At 38.4% G+C, this 15,382-nt stretch overlaps 1 protein-coding gene across 8 annotated transcripts in view; it reads left to right on the top strand.

Moving 5' to 3' along the window:
* The window catches only part of DLGAP1 (DLG associated protein 1), a 400,895-nt gene that overhangs the window by 248,796 nt on the left and 136,717 nt on the right, over positions 1 to 15,382 (top strand). The window lies entirely within an intron of this gene.

Genomic DNA, 15,382 nt, shown 5'->3' with positions numbered 1-15,382 from the left:
GGCTGAACAACCCCAACTCTCAGCGTGTCTTCATAAGAGAGCCCTCTGTCCATCTACATTGCCCACCTTTGGACTCACTCCAACAGGTCTGTGTCCTTCTTACTTTGGGGTGCCCAGAGCTGGCTGCAGTACTGCAGGTGGGGTCTCACCAGAGCAGAGCAGAAGGGGAGAATCATCTCCCTCACCCTGCTGCTCCTGATGCTTTGGATGCAGCCCAGGATGTGGGTTGGCCTCCTGGTCTGCAAATGCACATTGTTGAGTCATGTTGAGCTTCTCATCAACCAACACTTCATGATCCCTTCAGGGCTGCTCATAATCAATTCTTCACCCAGCCTATATTTGTTCTTGGAATTGCCCTGATACATATGCAGGATCTTGCCCTGAGCAAGACAGGACGCAGGAATAAAAAAGGACACAGGAATAAAGAAGTTGAACTTCTTTAGTGAACTTCTGTTCACTTGTTCAGCTCTGGTGGTGTGACTTCCTATTTTTTTTTATGAGACCTGTAAGAATGTAATAATCTTTACAGGTACTATGGCTGTCTCAATCAGATTTGAGTTCAAAATTTTATGAGAAAATGGCAGAAAATATAGCTGCGTACTCGGTCCAAATAATCACACACTCTTCAAAACTAAAGAAAAAAAATACTATTTTTCACACTTCCTAGTAAGGTGAGAATTAACTGAGGTCAAATCAACCTGAGCACATGGATGGACTTTCTCAGGTCTGCTGTAAGAGTAAAGTAGGAGGTGCTCAGGCAGCTGAGAGGATTCAAACTGCAGGATCAATGGGAGAAAATCAGGTCTCCACATCTGAGCCTGGCAGCAGTTCCTGCACCAGGCAGACTTTGAGGGCTGATTGCAGGAAAACTGAGATGGGATCAATCCACTGAGCTCCTTGGCTTTCCCAGGTTCCCAAGCAGTGTACTTGGGAGGCCAGTGGATACTGAAAGAGAAATGGAGAGCTTGGAGGATGCATGGTGCTCTCTGTGTCTTTCGCTCTTATTCTTTATCTTCACATGCCACTATTTCCAACACTGTGTGGCTTGACAAGGTCCTGTCAATGGATTGTGTCCATGGTACCTTGTGCCATTGGAGTCAGAAAAGGTCCAAGTATAATTCATTTCTGGAGAAAATTCAGCTTCTTTTATGGTTTTTCCCACTGTCAGGAAACAGGATTTGCTTCCCTTCCCAAAACTTCCAGGGGTCATACAAATCTTGTATTTCAACCCCTGCCAATTTAAATTGGAGGCAGGGCAGGAGGTAGGGTGGTGGGTGGAAGAATGGGCATGCACAGATGGGGGATTGTATAAACCTTATTACTGAGGAAGCCTGGCAAATAATGCTTAGCAGATCATTATTGTTGCTGTGCACCATCTCTTCTGTAGCCTTCAAAGTTGCACTTTGTAACTGCGATCATACTCTTAACTGCTCTATAAAAACCATAAAAACTTCCTTTTAAATCACAGTCTTATGGAACTAAAGTAATGTTAACAGACTTAACAGGCCAGGCAGATTTCTTCCTATTCACTTAGGGTAGAAGAGATCACAGGCTTCTTCATCCTGCTTCCAGAGTTTTATTCTGAACTTTCTCTACATATGCAGTTGACCTGCAAGTCCCTTTTCACGTAGGAAAAGAGAGGAATGACTTTTTCAAAGTATGCAAGGCTCTTCTAAACACAGCTTTTTTGTCAGCCAATAAAGTATTTATCCTAATAATGAAAAAAAAATTAGTAGGATCATTCCTTTTGAACTTTCAGCATATGCACTGTATTTGATCTGACAAATGGAGTTAATTTTTCCATAGCAGATCTAAAAGTCCTGTGCATTGCATTGCTAATTAGAAAGGTGTTGGTAACACCACTATATTTTCTCTCCCCTGTCCAGCTACAAAGGGGAGCAATAGAGAGGCTTTGGAGGTGTCTAGCATCCAGACAGGGTCAACCCACTCTACAGGGGTTTTGGTGCCAAAACATGGGGTCATGAGGATTTTGAGATAAAGACAGTAATTGGGAGAAGTAATGGGCAAAACAAATCATGAACAACATCAAAGAGTGAATTGATCACAAGGAATTTTTGTCATAATTGTGATGCATGGACAAGGGTTGAATTTTGTGTAAATTGTCCTTTTTTTTCCCTGTGTTGTGATGATGTTATTCTGGGGCTTGTGCGGGGAATTTTGTTTTGTTGATTTGGTTGTGTTTGTTGATGCAAGGGCAGGTTGTGTGGTGAATATGAATTTTAGTGATAATTCTGAAATACATGATTTTCAGAGATGAGGGGTGGAATGTATTGGGTGGAATGTATTGGGTTTGCATGGCCAGGTAAGCGGGTGGGGGGCTACAGAGGTGGCTTCTGTGAGAAGCTGCTGGAACTTTCCTCCATGTCCAGCAGAGTCAGTCCCTGGCATCTCCAAAGCTAGGCATGCCACTGGTCAAGGCTAAGCCAATCAGAAATGGTGATAACACCTCTGTGATATCATATTTAAGAAAGAGAAGTTATTGCACAGCTGTACTTGCAACCAGAGAAGATCAGGGTGAGAATTTGTGAGAGGAACAACGCTGCAGACACCAAGGGCAGTGGAGAAGGAGGGGAAGGATGAGCCAGAGCAGAGATTCCCCTGCAGCTGGTGGTGCAGACCATGGAGAGGCAGCTGTGTCCCCACAGCCCATGGAGGAGCACTGGGATGCTGAGATCCACCTGCAGCCCATGGAGAAGCCCAGTGCTGGAACAGGTGGATGCCCGAGAGGAGGCTGAGAAGCCATGAGAGGCCTGTGCTGGAGCAGGGTCCTGGCCAGGGCCTGCCGAGCCATGGAGAGAGGAGCTCATGCTAAAACAGGTCTCTTGGCAGGATTTCTGACCCAGTACCCACACTGGAACAGTCTGTGCCTGAGGAATAGCAGAACTGCACCCTGTGGAAAAGTGACTCATGTGGCAACAGTTCATGCAGAACTGTTTCCCGTGGGACGGGCTCTTGTTGGAGAGGATCATGGAGAACTTTGTCCGATGAGAGGGATCCCATGCTGGAGCAGGGGAAGGACTCCTCCCTAAGCAGCATCAGGAATAATGTGTGAAGAGCTGACCATAAGCCCCATTCCCCATCTCCCTGCAACACTGAGGGGATGAGGTAGAGCTGGGAAGGAAAGAGGAGTAGAGGGAAGTTGTTTTTAAGATCTTATTTTACTTCTTATTTTCCTGCTCTGATTTCATTAGTGATAAATTCAGTTATCCCCAGTTCAAGTCTGTTTTGTCCATGACAGTATTTGATGAGTGATCTCTCTTGGTCCTTACCTCAACCCATGAACTCTTCATTCTATTTTCTCCCCCCTGTCCAGTTCTAGAGGGGAATGTTAATGAGGCTTTGGGCATTCAGACAGGGTCAAGCTATTACATTCACTCATGTAGATTAACTGTGTTTGTTGGATCTAAACATGTGTTCTTATCTGGTGTAATTTCAGTGAGTTTGTAGAGTATACAAGTTTTGTTCCATCTTCTGTTTACTAATTAGTTTACTAATATCCTTCAAGCAGTTGTCATCTACAAGCTAAAAGAAGTTTTTTAAAATAAGCTAAAATATTTTAATTTTAAATAAAATTCATGCTCAAATAGTTTCAAAATGGTTATTACTGAAACCGGTGTTCTTCATTCATGCTGGAAAGTAGCACTACCGAAATCATACATTTCTGAAAGCAGCCATCCATGTTATCTTACAATACTCCTTCTTTGGTGCCTTAAAATGTACACTCTGAAAGTACACTGAATATTTCAGTTGCAGCATTACAGTTTTTCTGAGCAATGTGTCCTGTTTCTTTGCCAGTGCTCACATGCATTGCTGTTTCGGCAGCGGTCAGCCTGACTGTCAGAGCAGATAACCATCAACAAGTCTGGCTTTACTGTGAACTTCCCCAGAGAGAGGGTAGACATGCAATTTCAGATTCAGCTACTTTTTTATGGGGATAGTGTAATTTTGTTTCTGCAGTACAGATTTAACATTGCTAAAAAGTAGTGGCTGAAAATATGAAAGAAAAATAAAATTAGTTTATTCGAAACATTGGGCGTGATTCTGATTTACATTTGTGAAAACACAGGTTAATGTGTCTAATCTCAGTTAAACTCTTTGTAGACTGAGGAATTCACCAGAACAAATCTGCAGTTACTGATACAGCCTAACAATTTAATTGCATACCTGATAAGAACTGTATCTGATACGAAATGTATAAAGCAGCCAAAGGCTAGATGGGAGAAAGCTTCTGGAGTTATTAAAGGCTGGAAAATCTACATTCAGATGTGATTGAGAAACACAGTCACTTTAGGTTAAGACATATAAGGGTGTGACATAGTTCTGTCTCACAGCAGCAGGAGGGATGTGGCTCATGGTAAGGTCTTCTGAGAAGGTTTCTTGAAAAACCTCCAGAGCTATTAGCTGGAAGTGGATACAGGAAACATTTAGCTGCAGCTATGTATCAGTGGCTAATTACCAGAACAATTTTCTTGGAAATGAGGCAGATTCTGTTATTTCATAGCTTTAAAATCAGACTTGCCATCTTTCCACAAGGTGTACTCTATGTCAGCAAGAAATTGTAGCTCCACAGTAGCAGTTATGGGTGGTTTTTATGCCTCATGAGGAAAAGCATGAGAACATGTATGAGGATAAACAGCATAGCCCACTGTGGCTCCTCCTCAACTTACACAATAATGCTGACATTTAACATATGATGAACCTCATGTTTTGAGGGGAAAGATGAGATTTCAGTTGAATAGCTGAAAGACGTAATAAAAGGCTGTGTGCTTTTTATTCAGGTTTAAGGGAGTATGTCTTTTTAGTACACAAATTAAAGTAGATTTTAGAAAGCACTTACCCTTCACCTTGAAATTAAATTAGAATGAATTAGGAGGAGTAAGCAACAAGGAATTAACAAGATGTTCTGCATATATTACCAGTTTGATATATATGGTAGCCTGCTTATGGTAGCTTATGGTGTTACTCTTCTAAAGAAACATTTTTCTAAGTATTTTCAATGCTATAGAAATATTTTTTGCACATTTGCATATTACTCTGCAGGTAATTTTAACAGAATATAAGAACTTCTTTTAATTAAAAATAACTTCAAATGCACCACTTCTGTGGGTTTTTTTTAAATACTTAGGGAAAATGCTTTACAGTAGAACTTAGAGATAAAGCTCTTCACTTTAAAGGGTTTGGTATTCCAGTATATGAACACTATCATTTGCAATTGCATGTAAAATAGATTTCAGGAGTTCCTTAAAGTGTATTTAATTTATGGTAGTTTTGTGTGATAAAGCAGTGAGTTACCAATAACATTCTCTTTTAAAGTGCATTATTAATAGTTTTAAAATTCCACCTACTTAATATTATGGAGAATACTTACTCTGTCCTATTACTTTAAACCATCAAATATTAAAAGCAGAAATTAAGTTAATTTCATTCTATTCGTGTTGGTCTCAGGAGCAATTCCATTGAGATCTTTGAAGTTACATCAATTGGGGCATTGCTGGAAATAGTAACATGCGAAAAAAAGGAATTAAGCTTATACTTCCTACTTTTCCTTTTGTACTTTCTCTTTCTTTCCCTCCTTCACTTCAGGTTTTCTGTATCAATGAAGGCATCTAAATACAGCAAATTTCAAGTGAAATGAAAATATTCTGAGTATATTTTCCTTGATTTTGACTTCTTTATTCTCTATATATAAAGTTTTAATTCCATTCTTTATTACTGTGTTTCATGTCAGCAATGTGTGCAGTTCAGACAAGGCTAGTATAAAATAACAGAGTCCAGTGCTTTGGTATTCCCTCTGAGCCCCCAGGAGTGAAATATGCACTGCATAAATGCCTAATGTGCTGATGAAGTCAAACATCCTTCAGGAGTAAGATATTCATTTACCATTCTGTGTATCTCAGCAGTGATTTGTGATGAGCTTCTGTATGGCATGCACATAGTGAAGAGAAATTGTCCTCAAATCTGCTTTTCTTACACACATGGATGTGAAGTTCATGCCCAGGCATTTTAGGTGGCACCTACTATGGGGGTACCACCCCCATATTCTTCACAGAGTCAAAGCCTCAGAGTGAATCCTGTGTGGTTTCATCAAACTGATGAAAGATCAGTCACAAACTGTGGAAGTAAAGAAGTCACAGTTCAATTCTGTGGCATTGCAAAGCTGACGTGCAATTCAAGATTATAAACATGGTTTATTCATTTTTCCTGTTTGGTCATCCAACATCAGATTATTATTCATCATAATTCATTTCATCAAATAATTTTTTTTAGTTATTTTTGCCTCTTTCTGATTTAAAAGCCATTCTGAAAGGAATTTCTGAAATGTTTAAGCCATGTTCCCTGTTTAGAAAATATTATTTCTCTGAATAGTTTTAGCCTGCTTGCAGGGGTTCATTAGCTTGTATGCAGTAATTAAGTTTTGTTTTGATTTTACTTGTATATTAATAGAATCCTTTTCTGATTCTTTATTGGATAAACATAGTTCCTACAATCAAATTCTTATCATGTGCCATTTGTATGCACAACTAAACATAAACACAAGAAGTTCAAGATAAACTTCTCCAAAGTATTCTCTAATCTTTAAATCTACTTGTTTCTAGGTATGTGCAGACCATTGGTTCTATTTATTGGGAAATGCACAAAAAAAAAAAAGAGACATGACTACAATAGTAGCAAATTCCATGTGCATAAATAAGAGCAGAAAAGTCTGAGATATCCTTTTTTACTTTTTTATGTTTACAATCAGAATCATATCCGAAAATAAAATTTACTGTTACAGGGGTTTTGTAAAACTTCTAAATTATTGCTGTTGTAAATAAATAGATTAAATGTAGCTGGTGGTTTGGTGTTTTAGGTGGAACTGAATGAAGGCTTAAAGCAGAAGAAGAGAAGTTGCATCCTCTGTTCAAGGGCAGAATTGTCTCCCAGAGGGGATGCAGCCACTATCTTGGGCCATGCCTGCAGAAGAACATTTTGCCCATAGACTTTCTCCTCCTTTTGCTGTCACATTTTACTCTATGACATACTTGATAAGCAGCTTTTTGAAAGTACCAGTAATTTTTTTCAGTTTTCATACATTAAGATTTATTTCCCAGTTTCTCATAGCTCAGAATCATTTTGTGGAATTCTGTGAAAAATGTTCTCCCTAAAAATATTTGCTATTTCAATTTCTTCATAACTAAAATTGCTTGAGAAAATATTTGTGGTAAATATTTCCCTCTGAAAAGAAGATTTTAAGGTTTCTTACTATTTTTATGCCACTAGAGGTGAAATGAGACAAGTTGATTTGAGCAAGCAGCTTAAGAGTTCTGCCAAATCTAACTATATTTCATAGCATTGCTATAAAACTGGAAAGTATTTCCATTTCATTTACTGTGTAATAAGAAATATTGATCAATTACTGTAGCCATCAAAGATAAGGCAGTTAACGCAGTTACATTTCTATACCACAGCTAATGTGAGGATTCGATTCAGTTTTTCATTGTTTGTGGGCCTTTTTAAACCTTAAATTCATGAAGTTCAGTACTATAGCCATGTTTTAGGGAATAAAGAATCCTGTTACTGTCTGCCTCTTAATCAGGTGCTTCATATTCAGTGCCTAACTCAGCTCACAATTACTGGTTTTTACTTTTAGATTGAGCTGAAAGGAACAGGTTGAAATGAAAACGATTAAGTTTTAATCTAAGCATGACTGTTTTCTACAACCCAGTGAGTTTTCCGCCCTGCTGGCTGAGCTCTTTTATCTCACACCTTCAGAGAGGGCTTTTTCTTGTTCCTCCCAGGAGTCAGTTTTCTCCCATGTAGGAGCTAGCTGGTCTTGTATATGAGCAGAACGTTCTTGGCATTGTGTGACTCTCCTCTTTTCCTACTGCCTCACTGGAGAAACCTGGCTTGGGCACACAGAGCTTGGAACAAACATATCCATGACCAAGTAGGGTGATCATAGTGGTGACATTTGTTGTTACAGTCAAAGCTCCATAATACCAAAATGACTATGAAGTGAAATTTCCAGGGTGTTCTTACTCATAGTTATGATGTGGGACAGTTTCTCTGAGGCTTTGCAGGTTCTTTCTGGTGGGCAGGTGGGGGTCACCAGTGGGCTGGTGTGGTGATTAATATGGCCTGTATTGTCATTCTGTGAAAAGCAGTGTCTTTACAACTCTTACCCTTGATCTTCACAGAGCTTCTGTAGCATTTCCATGGAGTTTCTCCACTAAGATGCTTTTTCAGTAGTTTCTGAGTAGATGTTCAGGGAAGGCACCATACAAACAGAGCTATGGACTGAAAGCACAGATAGGAGACCACCTGCAAGCATAGGGATTCTGGTGCTTGTATGTTTTTGTAGCCTCCACTTTTGCTTGGACTTAAAATATTATAGTGTACTTGGAAGAATATTTTCTCAAAGAAATCATCACTGTTTCTGCTAAATGAGGTCTGGGTGTGTAAGTTCGAAGCTGTAGACAGAGTCTTGTGAAACTATGTTTCATTAAATTGAGTTGAGTGATTTTTCATGGAGCAAGAAATATTTAACATAATGTTTCACTTGATCTCTAAATATCAAGAAATACAAAGCTTAGAGACAGTTTGAATCATGAGATTTGCTGGTCAAGACCAGCAAAGTCATGTAATTATGCAATCACACTGTCACTGCCATCATAGAAGTCAAAGTATGGATTCTCAGGTGTCTTGAGTAGAGTGTAGTGCATTGGAGTAATGTCAGCTCCCTGGCTTTACAGTGGATATTGTTCTTTCAATGTATGTGTAGAAAAGCTCTGGAGAGTATGAAAACCTGTAGCTCAGGCAATAATTTAACTGTGATTCCTGTCGCATTACCATGCTACAGAATTGCAAAACACTTAAAAACTGGTAGAAAATGAGTTAATGACCTGTGCAGATGGGATTTGTGTAATGTTGGTGCAAGCTTGTGTAATGTTGATTAGCAGCTTCCAGTAGATCCCTGTCAGTCACTAGTAGCTGTAGTGGCTCCTAGACTTAGACATGCTGGTTTCCTTGCAATGAGGATCAAGAGCTTGTTTTAGTACAAAAATGTCCATTTTCACTATGTGAAAGACACATTGAAGGCCATGAATTTATCTGCCTTTGACAGGAAAAGTACACATTTAATTTTTAGGTTTTATCTGCTGATCACCTCATTCCTACTAGAAAAATAAACCTTTGACATTCATAACTGACTGGCTTGCAGGAATCTAGATACATACCTGGTATCTCTGTATCTGTATTAGTCATTTAATGGTGTCTGTTTTATGCCACTGTGATGCCCACTCTATCAGATGCCAGTGCTGTAGGAATGTCTGACCTGTCCCTCATTCCTGCTTCCTTTTGTTATCCAGAGGCAGTAGAAGACACCCATATCATATTGATTATTTGCAATTGATAGAAAGTAGTGACTGTAATCCATTCATTTTAAGAATTCTTCTGAAGAAAGTAAGCAAAATAGTGTTGCAAACTTAGGTGCAATAATAAGGTACCTAAAAGAGAGCAGCCCAGGTAAGTACATGTTAACCTGATTCCCAATTTTGGTGTATCTTCCTTTTAATTCCCTTTTGCTCTTTCCCCAGACAAAGCATTCTGGAAATGCATTGCAAATTCTCCTTTTAAAAAAATATTAAGGTCATAAAGCTCATAATCCCCAGACTGAGGAGGTTAAAATGCAACATCTAAATTTGGGTATGAGGTATATGCTTCAACACTGCCTATATGACATTTATTAAATGATTCAATTTAATGTATTATTTTACTTGCATATTATACAGACGTAATATCCTGTTTGTTTTCTTTCTGGGAGAAGAAAATGTCCATTGGCAGTTCTGAATTCAGAACAGGCTCTCCAGCTGATGTGCTGTACCTTATCAAGTCCGACTCTGTCCTACACCACAGGAAAGTAATGAGTAGTCTAATTGCACTATATATTATTACTCACTGAAGCAGATCAGAATTTTTTAAAAGTTGACTCTTAATTTGTGTGCAAATCAGGAGAGTGGAAGAGCAGCCAATCACAGTTTAGTACTTCTTTTTGTAGAGTCATGATCTTTCCATGCAATCCTGCGTATTGCCAGCCACGCTCCTGAGAGGATTGAAAAAGTCAGTCTCTTTGTGTCAAAATTTTGCTGACAGATACTGTTAGAATCTTGCAGACTTTGTAGTGTATTTAGATATAACTCAGAGGTTAATTATGTGTTAGGTTACCTTAGTGACTACAGACTTTATGACACTCCAAGTGGCGAATCAACTTGCTTTTAGCCACAGAGATGAAGAAAGTAAAGCCAAGCCCAAAATTTTTAGGCACATACTGTCCTGGTACTGACCAGCACAGTTTTTCACCAAAAGCACATGGATGGAAACAGTAGTCAAATTTAAATATGATACCTGATACCACAAATATATGCAAACTAAAAATTGTTGAATGCAGACAGAAAAAAAAACCCACCAATTTTTATGATGCCATTGGTGGGATGCCTCTCTTCTTGTTTTTTTTCTGATATGCATACCATTCACAAGGGCCTCCTCAAGATCTGCTAATCTGCTAAAGCTTAATTATGCTTTTTTTTCCTCCGTTACTCCCACTTATTGATCTCCCCGTGCACTTGGAATGGGTTGACTGGCCAATATATTTCTCTTTATGACTCCCTGTCCACTGTTCAAGATTAAATTATATTGTAAATATCACTTGCCTGGTGTGATTGCTGACACAGAAGAAAAAATTAGATGTTCTCTTGAGAGTTTTACCCAAGGCATTGAATTGTTCATATTACATGCCAAAATGTATTAGGGAGATAATTTGAGACCTCATTTTCTTTTGAACACTTTTAATAAAATAAGTGGATAGATGAATTTTAGAATATGTATCCTTTTATTGATGTCTAGATTTTCATTAAGGTGATGCAATGTGACAAAAAGGCCCCACATAATGGCTGCAAAATATCAAGACCTTTGCAAAAAAGCAATGTTCTGCATGAAGAGCATGTGGAAGTTTCTTACCATAATCATATTTTCTATTTGTTCATAAATTTTGAGAACTGGGGAAATGAATTTCACTGACAACATTCCATAGTGTGGGATTAAATAAATAAGCAAATTCTGAGAACCTTGGGAGTTTAGTATGGAAATCAGAAGCTATCTTTGTTTACCACAGAGCATAAAATGAGAGCACAACTATAAACAGTACAGCTAAGAAGCATCATTGCTTCAATTTGTGCACATGATTAAATGCCCTCCTCACTCAGAGCTGAACATGCACATAAACACATTAAGTGTTTACATTGCCTTCCATCTCTGTCCTAGTGCTTCAATTTCTGGACCTGGCAGACACCTGAAGATTCAGAAGTGTCATCTGACTTTTGGAATGGTATCTTAGAAGAACCATACTCACCAAACAATAAAAAAAATCAACATCCCTCACTCCTTGATCTCTGAACAGACAAAGATATTAGACCCAAGTTGCTGTGGCCCTGATTATGCCTAATTAGCGTGTCTCTGTTGGTGATTTCTCTGTTGGAGAAAAGAAGACTTCCCCATGGTTGAGGAGGATTGGGTTAGAGACCATGGAGTCAAACTTGACATCCAGAAGCCCATGGGCCCTGATGGGGTGCGATGCGCCCACGAGCATTGAAGGAACCAGTGGACGTCATTGTTAGACCACTCTCAATCATCTTGAAAAGTCATGGCAGTCAGGAGAGGTACCTGAGGACTGGAGGAAAGCAAATGTTATCCCTGCCTTCAAAAAGGGGCAAGAAGGAGGTCCCAGGCAAGCACAGATCCATCAGCCTGTGGGATGTTGACCCTGGCAGGACATCAGATGCCCACCAGAGTTGTTCTATCACTCCCCTCCCTGCTTGGACTGGGGTGAGAAAGAAAAAAGTCTCAGGAGTTGAGATAAGGACAGGGTGAGTTCACAAACCAATTACCATCATGGGTAACAGTGAAAACAGATTCAGCTCCGGGAAACTAATTGAATTTGTTACTGGTCAAATTCAGAACAGGATAATGAGAACTAAAACACCATCCTCCCACCCCTTCCTCCTTCCTGAGCTCTACCTCTTCCCCCACTTAAGTGGCACAGGGAGACAGGGAATGCTGCTGCTCAAGAAGAGGAGTCCTTCCTGTGCCCCAGCATATTCTGCATTCTGCAGTCTTGTTGGATGAAGCCAGAGGAGCTCAGGGGCATTTCAGTAAATCTTTTCTAAGACAGAAGGTTGAACATATATCTAAGGGAAAGAATATGTTTCTCAAAGATGTGTTTTATGAGTAAATTTGGAACACATGAGTAGACAATATAGTTAAATGAAATTTGTAAAAAACTAAGGTGATTTCTGTTCAGATTTTGTTATTTTGCATTCATTTTCATTTTAATTACATAGATTTAAATAGGCATTTTTCTAGCTACTAGATTATTCCAGGAATTGTTATGCATTAGGGACACCACATTGGGGACAAGGATGAATATATTTGTATTGTTCTTACCAAGGGCATCCTCAAGAAAACAAAAGCAAATGTAACATGAATGTTGAAAATAGTAAGCATTCTTCATCTTACAATGCTGTATCTCTTTAACATCTCCTTTATTCCTATGCCATCAAGTAGTTTTGGTCTGCTGTCTATAGAATTGCTATTTGCACTGTTTATTAATGTGTTCACCAATTGTCTTGCCCTATTTCATGAATAATTAAATGTTCCTTTTTTGGCCAAAAAATACCAATAAAATGAAAGACTTAATTGGTTTCCTATCAGCTAGTCATGGCATGAACAGATAGCCCTGTCTCCAGCTGCTAATTGCACTAAATATTGATGTATAGGTTCAGACAACACAATTATGGAATATGATGCATATTCTTTGAAAAATACTGATGAAATCAGAGACTGTAGGATAGAAATTTTTTCTAGCTATATTCTAGTAAATGCTTATATGGGATTTTTTAATCACAATTTTCATGATAAAATAAATGTTTCAGTGCTGTTTCACCAAAAAAAAAAAAAAAAACCTTTCTTAATGCATCCAGTAGTCTAGGAGTCTAGAAGTTGGGAATAAATTACTACCACTTCTTTTTGTTGCATTCCTTTTGTTAGGTTGGTTTTTCTCTTTTGGTTTTGGCTTGATTTTTCTATCGCTCTCTGGTTTTTGCTTCTTTGTTTCCTCTTTTTTTCCTCCTCTTTTAAATCTGATTTTTCATAACTCTATGATCTTTTGCTTTCACAAGCATTTTCTCTGTTATTCTCCTTATCTGTTCATCTGATTCCTTTTGGGCAGATCATCCTATCTATCTTCTGCTCTTTTCTCCCATATTTCCTCATAAAAGATCCATTGACAGCTCAGACTCAAAATACATGCATTTTTTCCTCCTAAACATTTCCATCCTACTTGCCATCCAAGCTCATATAGCAGTGCTTAGCCAATCTTCCTCCACAATTTTTTTTGAAAGCCTGTCGTTTTCTCTCTATACAGACAAATGTCACTTTCCAGAAGCTTTTTCACTTTTTACCACTTTTTGCACATCCTCCTTAGCATCCATATTGCCAGTCCATCCAAAACACAGCTGGTCACATGGCTGTTCTCATTGGTCAAACCATGGCTTCATCTTTTAAGCTTGTTTTTAGTTTCAAGGTTCTCCACAATATTCTGTCCCAGTCTGTAAGCCAGATCAAGGGTTTTCTGATCCCAGCCATTTTCTGTATCAGTATATTAAGGCTACATTTTCTTGATAATTTCGTTACATGTCCTGTGCCTGCCATGACTTCACTATGCTGTAAATTATTGGTCCTTTTGGTTCTTTGCCTACATTTACTCTTTATTCTACAGTATATGAAAATTTCATAGCCATTCAGATAGAGAAAAAATGAAAATAAATTGCTGGTTTACAGCATGTCCCAGTTAGTTGTATTCTTTCATATCTTTCTCCTATCTTTAAGGCAAGGTGTAATTTTTTTTTTTTATCTTATATAGCACACTAGTCTATTTTTAGCCTTAAGAGAATTTATCCATCATTGTAAGGACTGTTGCATGATTGCAAATGGATTTATGGAATTAAGTAAAAAAAAAAACTGGCTGAAATTTTGTTTTCATAAGCCTTGATGTGTAAAAGATATTCATAGATAGCAAAGATTGAACTATTTTTTATTTTGTCTCTATATCCTTTAGAAGTACTCTGCTTGATGGGGTATCTTTGTTCAAGTCACATGTTCAGTTACCTAACTAATTAATCTACTACTACATCCCTTTGGATGTTTTTCAATTACACAGACTAGTAGATCATATTTTTAAAACTATGGGAGGAATGTAAAATTCTCCTTAGAAGTGCTTAGGATTGTCACTACAGTATAATTGACAAGTAATTGACAAGTACAGCTCCCTAAATATATTATTTTCATGCTTTTAAAGGTGCCTTTAGCCATTCTCCCCTTTAGGTAAATCAGTCAGCTTATCCATTTGGAATATTTCAAGAGCCTTTTGTGGTGTTTTGAAAACTTTTTTTTTAATTCAGGGTCTCCTGAGAAGGAACATTTTCTGCATTGCAGGGATCCAGTGAGGGGGAATAAAATGCAGGACATCCAAATTAGCTTTGAAGCATACTGAAAAAAAAAACAACAACTCCCCTTTAGCTTGCTGCAGGTTCAGAAGAAAATATAAAATAAGTTCTGAGGAAGTGTGGAGCATGCTTTTCTAGACTGACATTAACTTAATGCTATTTTAGAAAACTTCATTGTCACCAATTTGCCAGTGGGTACAATGTCTACAACCTGTTAAAACATGAACTTTAGCTGAGAGAGTGCTGGAGGAGCAGAGTGGAAACCTGTTTGCTATGCACGTTTGTCCTTACTCCAAGAAAGATCTCAAGAGCTACATTTACAGAAGTATTTATGTGATTAGCCATGCCAGAAATGAGTAAAGTAGCTGAGTGACTCCTATTTCAGTGCAGTATAAGAAAGCATCCTCTAGGGAGTCCTCTGCCCTTCAGCTTCTCAGATGGCGCCATGAGACTGCTTTGCCACACCTGAAACCTCATAATTTACACACTGGTTGCTCATAGGTTTCATCCAGACTTTTGGTGGAGTTGAGGGCTGAAATGAGGGCATCTGGCCTCAAACAAAGTGGTCATTATATCACTTGGGATGAAGATTTCCATTTTCAATTTGTTGTAAGCCATATTCTACAGCATTGAGAGTCACTTCAGAGACAAATAACTGCAATCAAGAATTAAGTGTCATTGTTATTAACTTTTATTGTTGTGTGCAAGGTTTGGCTATCCCAGTTCTTTTAATGGTAGGAATATGTAGGGATATATGAACACTGTTTAGAGTAATGAAAAATTATTGAGAAATAAATCAAGCCATGCATCAGCAGAATAAGATG

The sequence above is a fragment of the Melozone crissalis genome, unplaced genomic scaffold (assembly GCF_028551555.1).
Source record: "Melozone crissalis strain CALT ecotype California unplaced genomic scaffold, PUWL_Pcris_2 ptg000042l_1, whole genome shotgun sequence".
Lineage (NCBI taxonomy): Eukaryota > Metazoa > Chordata > Aves > Passeriformes > Passerellidae > Melozone > Melozone crissalis.
The sequence above is the reverse complement of the archived record's forward strand: the minus strand, read 5'-3'. Positions and strand labels throughout refer to the sequence as shown.